The sequence below is a fragment of the Mercenaria mercenaria genome, unplaced genomic scaffold (assembly GCF_021730395.1).
Source record: "Mercenaria mercenaria strain notata unplaced genomic scaffold, MADL_Memer_1 contig_2844, whole genome shotgun sequence".
NCBI classification, from domain to species: Eukaryota; Metazoa; Mollusca; class Bivalvia; order Venerida; family Veneridae; genus Mercenaria; species Mercenaria mercenaria.
In genome coordinates this window covers 29,848-40,363 of record NW_026460928.1, presented here as the reverse complement: position 1 = coordinate 40,363, position 10,516 = coordinate 29,848, and the positions used below count along the sequence as shown (strand labels likewise).

Sequence of the window (10,516 nt, the reverse complement as noted above, 5' to 3'; positions counted from 1 at the left end):
GTTTACATATGCTTGTAACGTACTCCATTCTCCTTCTCGTACAGGAAGACAATGCTTTTCAGAAAATATTATATAGATTCTTTCGTTCCAACTTGTTAATAAACAGTCTGCATCCGAGTATGACTGAAATTTCAGTGATAGAATATCGTCTCTACTTGGTATCATTCTAGCCAGTAAGTCGTCAATGAACATCTTAATGACGCCAGCAAGGTTAGCGGATTTTAAATCCTCGTTTCCAGACAATTTTCTTTTCTTACGGGGTTTTCTTGTTTGTTTGAAAGACTTTGACTTCTTCTTAGACACCATTTGTTTTTTTGTTCCTAAAGGATAATGGTTGCTAATATTTCTTTTTCGTTTCATTGGTTCTGTAATACTGCTCGAGTTCAATAAAGGACGTTCGGTAGAAGACACATTCCAAGAACTTAAAGTTGACCGACAGGGCATGCCCAAAAGTGACTTTCCATTTTGGGCTTCAGATGAAAGTTCTTTAGAACGATGACTTGCCTGTGTCTTTCGGCAAGTCAGTGATGGACTTTGCCTTGACCTCTCGCTGTTACTAGAATAACGTAATGAATTACTTAACAGTTCTGTTTTGTTTCGTGATTTAGAGTCTTCATATTTTGAAAAGGTGTCTTCAGAAATGTTTCCATTCCATGTGGTATTTGATAGTGTCTGCTCAGATTCCAGTTCTGTATCACTTAATGACATTGAGCCATAACCTGAACTGAATCCGTTACATTTTTCAGATGATGACAGCGATGATGATGTTGCAATTGCTGACGTTGTTGATTGTGATGATGATGATGTCTGTGGCAAGATTCCAGTCTTTTTGCGCAAAGATGAAACGCATGTCCTGTCGATTGCTTGTTTGCGTTTTAGAGACTGGATCTTACGGGTGTTTCTGTGACGTATATGACGGAATCTTTTGTTGTCTTCCTTGTTACTTGCTGAAAGACCTTCAACTTTTCTGTATTTAGAATTAATTTCATTAGATTCGTTATCTCGTCTTCGAATGATACTTCGTCGGCATGTGAGTTTTTTGCTTTCAACTAAATCTATTCCATTGTAATTAGCAACTGAAATATGTTCAGCGACGTTTTTAGATAAAACAGCAGTGCCATTGGTTTGTGGTTGTCTTTCAAACGTGCCATCCAGCTCCTCTATCTGAGGTATTGAACTCTGGTGCAGGAACAAACGATGTGTTTCTCCAACCATGTTTTCTGAAGAAATGCATAAACTTTGTTCATTCCAGTTGTTTTCTTCCGGCAAGTAGGGTGGATTTCTGTAATATTCAAACAAAGGAAAATTAGAAACCTGTATTTAATGAAGCTACAAAGGTAAACTGCAAATTAACGACAACCACATGTAAATCTTAATTGTTTCCGAATTAAAGTACTGTAGAATATTTTTTAGGTTCGAATAATAATTTGAAAGGAATGCATAAATGGTAGAAAACATTACTATTTTTAGAACAATGCAAGAGAGAAGAAAAAAAAACAAGGCAATATATCGTCGTTGCTTTCAATATAATATATAGTAATTGTGTGTTCTAACTTTATACAAGGAATTATGATGCCGCATGAATATCTCGCTATCTAAACATGAAATATGATATGAGTATATCGTATTATGTTATTAATTAACTGACCAGTCAATAAAGGACGAAAATAATGTTTACCTTACAATCGGACAGAATTTGGCTTACAAAACTATGTCTTTTAACAATGTCCATGTTAACTGAAATAAGCAGACTTTTTCATAGCCTTGAATATGAAAATTAAATACCGACGTACGAAACGATATGTTTGTGAACAAAGACTTAAAATGAGGAACGTGGATCGATATACATATATGAACAATGTTTCGTTTTTCGGCGACGCCGTCTAAATTCGTTTTCGTTACCTATGCCACGTGACTTCAGTTTGCAAATCAAACTACTTGATAACGCATTATAGATAATTTATCAAAATGGAAGATTTATGCAACACTCTGCCTGACTGGACGAGAGTGTCAATTTCTTTCACTCTGTTGATTGTGCTACGCTGAGTGAAATGTAGACAAAGCGTTTATCCTAAACGACGCTGTTCACAGTTTTAAAGCTAACTTTGGCTCAGTATATTTAGCAAGAATATTGATATATCTCAAAATGATAAGTAAGTTTAATAAATATGATAAAAACCTGTTCAAATACCAACATATATCAAATTAAAGAAAGAGCTGAATACGGTCTGCGTATCACATGAATAAGGGTGTGATAAGAGTCTTTTATGTAGAGAAGTGCTTTTTAAAAGATTTCCCTTGTTACAATTGTCGTCTGTATATGAAAAGGTTTCTTGCTTTTGTGACTTATTCAGATTGCATATTAAAATGAGTACTTGTTTGCTTTAATATATTTGTTACAAATTATTTAACTGATTTATTATATATGAATATTTTTCTTTAGTATGGTATGCAAATATTGAACTCAGTTGAAATCTGTTTTATTATATATATGCTATATAATGACTGAATCTCATTACTCTGAAATGAAGGTACGCTGCCTACAGTTTATCTATGTGATATGACTACGGTCAAACTTTGCTTATGAAACAGAAATATTGAAATAATTACAATTGTATGTTTTGCTTGACCTTCATTGTCCAAAGAATATGCATTTGTTAAAGCGGGATCAGTTGGCCTATTTTAGAAATAAATAAAAATAATAAATAAAAAAGTCCTTTAATTGATTTTTTCTCATGTATTATAATCAAACTTGATTTGTAGCATCTTTATTAGGCCCGCGGCCAACTTTGTTCAGCTGGGACATTTAACCCCTTTTAGGGGCTGCTAGAGCTAAAACTAGAAATGCCTTTATATAGCGTCTCATGAACAGCTTGGTGGATCTTTGTCATACTTGGTCTGGAGCATCATTATAAGGTCCTCTTCCAAATTTATTTATATAGGAACTTGGGCCCTATTAGGGACCACTATAGCTAAAAGCAGATATGCTTTTCTTCGCATTAACCACTAAAATGTAATGGATTTTTATCAAACTCGATGTGTAACAATATCGTAAGGTCTCCTGCTATTTTGTTACAAATGGGGATAGGGACCAATTTAGCTAAACATATAAACACGTTTAATGACCTCTTCTCATGAACCGCTTCATGAATCTTCATCAAACTACTGCTGTAATTATTCGTCTAAGGATAAACGAAACAAAATTGCAACCCTACGAAACCTTTGCGAAAAATTAAAAGAGAACCATTTAAATTGTTAAAGTGCGGTGTTTAGTTTTGCAATTTGAAAAATGTTAGATGAAAGATGAATGTTAGATGAAAAATTCATAAACTTCTTTCCTTATTACAATTCGCCGACCATCATTTTTAAAGATATTTCTTGTTATTATATAGGACCTCCATGACCTTGCGGTTAAGATCACTGACTTCCAATCACTGGGTTTGTAACCTCACTTTCATGTGCGGAAGCCATCCAGCTGGCTAACGGAAGGTCAGCGATTCCAACAAGTTTAAAAATATAGATTTAAAATTGATACGTTGTAACTTTTTAAATAGAAAAAAAAACGGAAACCCAAAATAAATATAGCCAATTCTTACTTCTAATTATTGACTGTAACAAAACTAAATCCATTTACCGCATATATTCTCTGAAGTCAAAAAGCTGGGCGTTCCATTCCAGGGCTTCAAATACATCTTCTATATCTTTCGGTTTTATGTTCGAACGAGACCCCTCTTTCCAGATTTGAAACAGTTTGAGCATTATATCTTCAGTTTTCCACTTTTTGTTACACTCTACTGATTCAATAACCCAAGCTGTTTTGTTGCAACCTGCTTTGTCTGAAATGTTTTAAATATGCATTTCTTCATTTTCACTACGTAAACAATTACTAATAAGACAAACTTTAACCCTTTATCTTCAATTTTGAAAAAACGTCATCTCGAAGAAGATTTAACAAACAGTCGAAGTGCCTCGTGGCAACGCAGTCAAATAAGCTTTATCAAAACAGCCTAAACAAAACTTGAATTATTTTATCATATTTGTGTAAATTGATTAACAAACAACATTTCATTGAATGCAATTTGTTTACTTCATTTAGATCAACCAAGCAGGAACAATTCTCTTTTACCTGTAGATATTTTAGTAAAAGATACCTAAGATCAGGTAATAGTTAATGTTTCAAGTCTTTGTAGCAAAGAGTGTGATTTAGTACTGTGCAAATGAAGAAACGAAACCAGTTATTATTATTATTTAATCTTTATGGAAAAATTATCAGTTTTCGTCGAAATTCGTTTTCAGTTTCAGTTTTACACTTTACCTAGTGCATATGGCTCATGTAAGATACTTATCTGTAGTTACTTAGTCTAAATCAGTTCGTGTAGAAGATTGTATTTCCCACATGTTTCTAATATTTTCTAAATTATTTGTAACCTCAATACCAGGCTTAATAACTATTAAAATCAGAGTATTTCTATGAATCCAGCACAATATAAAAGTATTGATTATCTTTTAAAATAATACATTGAATTTTGAAAAGGTATTGATGTCAGTCAAAAATGATTTGGTTTGATTACACTGAATGAACACATCACGCCTTTGTAGGATGCATCAGACGCCCTTGTAGGATGAGTCAGACCATACACACATGGTGCTAGCACAACGCGTAAAAAAGACAGGGCCTTACCCAGCGCTATTAATAGTACGTTTACACATGGTCCACGCGAGAGTTGTCCTTTTTATGTCTTTAAATCTTGGCGGGAAAATGCATGGACATTTGGAACATGCTGAAGATGTTTTTTGAAGTTTTCTTTATAATTGTTTCCTGCATCCAGCGATAAATGAGAAAAAGCTGTTTAAACGTATTTCCCTTTTTAACTCTTGAGGCCAGTGTCCCCGTCTGTCAACCGTTTCTGAGACGAAATATTTCTATTTTTAGCTCTAGTGGCCCTTAAAAGGGGAAAAGTGCTCATTTAAATACAATATTTAAAACTGAAGGAAATATGTCGGTTGAAAAAGAGATTTCCTGAAAATATCCAAATATGAGATGTCTGCCCCTGACAATAGGAGGTGCAAAAAGTCACTGTTCTATTTGATATTACCTTAAACAGTTTTATATTTCTGGTTTGTCTCTACTAAAGTGTGCAAGATCGATTGACTTTAGCGTCGAGCTAAATTTTGTGATTGAAAATAACATTTCACTCATTGATGTTTAACCACATGATTACTGTATCGATGAATTCATAAAGCATTATTCGCAAGATAAAAGCTCGTTGAAAGAATAATGATTCATTGTAACAAGATTTATGTAAACAAATCTTTGTCTTCTGAATGGCCGGTGAAGACAAAAATACAGGTCTTTGCACATTTGCTGGGAAATGTTGTTTATTACTAGTATGTTATTTGCTCACAAAATGTGTTTCAGCATGCTGATTATTTTGAAGAAGCAGATCCTAATATCTTACCTGACCACTATTTGACTGATTAAGTCTTTGTATTTGAAAAGCCTGATATAAATGTCACATGTGACGATAATTACTATGAGAAAGTAAATTATTTAATATTTAGAATAGTGAAAAGGCAAGTACATTCAAGTCAGATTGTCAGCAATTAGGAAATTAAGTTACAAACGTTTCATGAAAATACTGAGAAAAGTTCATGTAATGACAATACTGATTATTAAATACACGAATTTCTTTCGCTTTTATTCAAGTGGAATTTAAATTGTAACAAGCTGTCTGAAAATAATGGTTATGCTGAAATTTGGCAGAAATGGTACACTGTAAATGCAAAGTAAAAGACAGTTTTCTTACTGTGAATTACATGAATACAGGGCTCAAAATCAGATCTGAATAGAAATACTGTGACACTGTAATATGTATAAATCTTGTTCGTTAAATTCTAGATATGAACATAATAAAAATGAAACTAATAAGTTGGTAGAGACGAAATTTAAAACTGCAAAGTTATACTGAAAGATATTAAAAAATTGTGCTTAGGTAAAAGAAATATATACGTATATCAACCTATGCTTTAATGATATTTTAGATATGTTATTTTTTTGTCAATCCCAACAAAGATTTTTACATTTTATATTTTATTGAAAGATATGAAAAAGAAGAATTTAATATCATGATTGAAGAAATAAATGTACCATTCACCGCAAATAATTTCAGAATATAAAAAGGGCCCAACTGGGCCTAAGAGGTGGACCTTGACCTTTTGACCTTCCTTCAAGTTTGCTGAATGTTCATTTAAAAGTTCATTATATGTAATATAAAGCTTTTATAATTTTGCTGTTACGGTCCCAAACCGCGTGGCCATTAGAGCAAACTTGAGAGAAGACCAATCAAGGTTGATACAGACCAAGCTTGGTCCATCAAGTTCATATAAAAAAACTAAATATGTTTATATTTGAAGCTGTAGTAACCCCTATCGTCAGTGAAGCGGAAACATTTAAATAAATTAAGAAAGGTTCATCCAAGGATACTGCAGACCAAGTTAAGCGAAGACCTTTCAAGCTGTATATTAGACTTAGTTGTTTAAATTTTTTATTTATATTTTTAGCACTGCTGGACCCTAATAAGGCATCTGAAAAATAGAAAGTGGTCTTTGCAAGGATGTTATCAAACAATTTGGATTAGAAGAAGGTGTTTAAAGGCTTTCCTATCTTAAGCCCTGGTGTCCCCTTAAAGGATCAAGCAGAACCATTTTAACAAACTTGTGAGATGTCAGCAAAGGTGAAACAGGCAAGTTTGATAAAGATCCATAAAGCAATTCGTGAAAGTTGTTTGAAGGCTTTCCTTCTTTTAGATCTGGCGGCCCATAAAAGGAGTCAATCGGAACCATAGGAGGAAAAGACCGGGCGAAGTAGTATAGTTATAACACAATTACTGTGAAACCATGGGCAGTGAATTCGAGTCCCGCTTCACCAACTAAAATTACTAGTATTGGGATAAGAGTCCCATGTATGAGTGCTTTACATCTGGCACGCTTAAGAACTAGGGAAACTTTGAGCGATTTCTCTGTCTTGCTTTATCCTTCAACTAAAATTACTAACAGTTTTCTGGAGGAGTCGCCCATGTAAGCTTTCGGTGGCGACTATAAATAAGCTACCGCATAAGAGAAAACTCGAGAGAGGATCATACAAGAATTATTTAAAGGTGTAACTGTTTCCAGCACATGATGCCTCTAAACAAATAAAAGTATTTTTACGCCATGATTATATACAGCAAGTTTGATAAAGGTCGATCAAGCAGTTTATGAGAAGAAGTCGTTTCAAGATTTTTCTTTCATTTGTAGCTTTTTGTACATGTCAAGTACCCTAGAGAAATCATTTAAACAAGTTGGAGAGAGGAAAATACATTGTCAGCTACAGTCAAAATGTGATCAAGATCCATCAGGTAGGTCAAGATCTGCAGGCTCCTAAAAGGAGTCAAGAAAAATCATTTGTGAAGATCATACAAGGATGCTACAGACCAAGTTGGTGAAGATCCATCAAGCTGTTCAAGTGAAGAGGTCATTTAGTTTTTTTCGAATTTTAAGCTTAGACGGACCCTTAGAGAGGCCAAGGGAAGTAAAAGGATGTTACAGGCCCAGTGGAGTGAAGATCCATCAAACTGTTCATAAAAGATATTTTAATCTTTTTATTATTTTTAGCTCTAGCTGCCCCTAAAAGGGGCAAAGCAAAACCATCTGAACATATTTAAAAGAGGAATATACATGGATGTTACTGAACAAGTTTGGTGAAAACCCTTAAAAGATTCATGGAGTAAGAAGTCGTTTAAAGCTTTTTCTATTTTTAGCACTGTTGATCCCTTAAAGAGACGGACATGATAGGATGATACTGCCCAAGTTGGCGTAATTTTGATTGATTCAGTTATTTCAGAGATGAGGATATTTACGATAAACTGTGATACAAGAAGCCAACCTATCCACCTGTACAATAGCCTAACTTGTAAAAGGTTCAGGTGAGCTAAAACAAAATCACTGCAGGTCTTGATTTTTATCTAAAAGTTTTATTCATATATGCTATATGTACAATTACCCCAATATTTTAGCTTGTATATAAAGGCATAGGCAGGTTTCCGTTTTGAATTAGGCACGGTGGATAATATATCTGTTTTACGTGGTGTTCTACTCAACCCGTAGCTACAAGGTTTCGACGGTAACATGAAACCATATGGTTTTTAGTTGTAACCAATTACATTGTCTGTTTGTTAGCATACTCCCGCTATTTCTATTGCATATATCTTGCCATTTATAGCATATCATTCGACTGAACATGTTTGATTTACATCAATGTTTGTTAAAGTATGTTTATAATTTCTATGAACATAATTATCCATGCAGTCTAGTTGCACGGGATGTTTCAAGTTTATTATTGTTTCGTTACCCGGACTATTTAGATACGTATGTTCGACACAAAATCATAACAAACATCATGAAGAATTATTTAAAAACAGAAAAGTGATGTTCTGTACAAAATAAACCACGAAAGTGCATGTTATAAAACGAATACTTCAAAACAAAGAAATTTATGAGAAAGCCTTTCTAATTAGCTCTGAATAATTTGGTATTTATATTTCGAAAAGCAAAAATCTATGAAGTACAGAATTTAAATTTGAGGGAAGATATAACTCCACATTTCTTGCATCATTCTGAAGCGTATTTAAGAATCGAATATCAAATATTGCGTAATAAAATATACGTACCTAACAAAAGGTTAAAAAACAAGGTGTATTTCGAAGGATATATTTGTTTCATAAGAAACAAAAATATCTGAGTCCAGTTGAGTCGCATTATATCCAAATGTGAACCTGAAAATAAATAATAAAAAAATCATTATTCCTATATTGCAATGTTTCAACATAGTACTAACTGTAATTAATGGAAGCATGTAACTAAAATCATTTGTTTAAATGTATGAAGCGACAATAAAAATAGTACACTGAGTTTGATTTATTTCGAACAAATGATTAAGGAAATAAGATCAAACAAAACGCTTGAAACATCAAGGTCGGGGAGGAGCGGCTGAGGACTAGTTATCATCATCATGCCAAAGGAAAAGGTAAATTCCTTAAGAACCTCATAAAATCTTAACATATACTGATATGAAAGCTGCCCCTGACATTAACGGAAAGGTAAAAGCATATATATAGGTATATACATAATAGGGTTGGCATCTTCATAAGTTTGAAGAAAACCAAAAGTGCCACCAGAAATGTTAACATAATTGTTCAGTTAATCACTTACAAGTTTTATTGTGATTTTAAACTTTCACTGATATCCAGAAGATATGCCATTTAATGGCCAAAAAAAGACAAAATGAGCAGCGCAGTAATGCCGAAAATTAGAAATATACTCCCCACACAGAAAATATATTAAAGTTAAAGTTACAATCAACGATAAAGTATACCAGGAGAATACTAGCTAGAAAATACCATAGTTTTTTAAACAAATACATTACTTCGAAGAACTCACTATTTGCAGCACTGACTTGCACGGTAAGTGGATCAGCTGCGTCATCGGGGCTGTCGTCCTGACCCGGTATCTTGTTTGGGGATTGCAAAACTATCACATTGATCTTTTCTACGTTATAACTCTTTGTTTCCTTCAGTTTGACCGGATTAACATTAACTGACTCGGGTCTTGTTGCACTTTTTTCGTCATCATCCTTTCCACAGGGTATGACAGACCTCTGCTTGAGCACTACAGATTCTTCCGCTGAAATTACTACTTAGCATTAAATATTTTATTAACATGCTATTTACAGTGAATAGCAAAAGATCAGTATTTTATCGGTATAAGCAAGTCAAAAATTCAACAAAGGCTACAAAGATTATTGAAGAACATTATATTACAAAATAAGTTAAATATATGCAGTTTTCTATCAAATAATACAGTTTTTTGTGACTTTATTGGATTTGAGTTTCATTTATATAAGTTCTGATAGAAGGTAGATCTCAAGCATGTAAAAATTGGAGGATAAACGAAGGATCTCTCCGTACATCAACTCAGTTCTGGACGGTTTTCTGGATAGAAACCATACTTAAGAATTCTACAGAAATCAGAAACAGGGCTTCCAATCTAAATTATTGAGAGACAAGAACTTCAAAGTCGGCGACCTTTTCAACTCGACAATGGTGGCCCTTACATAAGAAAAAGGGCCAACACTTTTCCTTAATGTAATTTTAATCTTAGCGTTGAAAATTACGTCGGTATTTACACAATTTAATAAGCTTCTTTTGTCTTAGTTTAAGCCTCCTACTATCTACATGATAAATGTTTGTTATTCTTATGTGGCAGCAATCGTTAAAACCAAAACGTCTAAGCGAATTATAAGAAATAAGCATCGTAACTCACAAACTTTACAAATGAGTTAAAAATGTAAAATGCTCAGCTGAACATAAATACTTACAACCTCCAGCTAGCAAACATTTTGCTGAATTATTTAAACCATTTTGTGAACTGTCTGATTGTAAACGAGTATCATCACTGGTATATCCGGTCGACGTTGTTT

The 10,516-nt window shown here is 33.5% G+C and overlaps 1 long non-coding RNA gene across 1 annotated transcript; it reads right to left on the bottom strand.

Moving 5' to 3' along the window:
- Positions 1 to 3,714: 3,714 nt before the first annotated feature.
- Positions 3,715 to 9,640, bottom strand: LOC128552490 (uncharacterized). Its single transcript, XR_008369091.1, has 3 exons — positions 9,478 to 9,640; positions 8,709 to 8,813; positions 3,715 to 3,836 (listed from the first exon to the last, which is right to left on the bottom strand). It is a non-coding gene; the product is annotated as an uncharacterized LOC128552490 (long non-coding RNA).
- Positions 9,641 to 10,516: the final 876 nt, after the last annotated feature.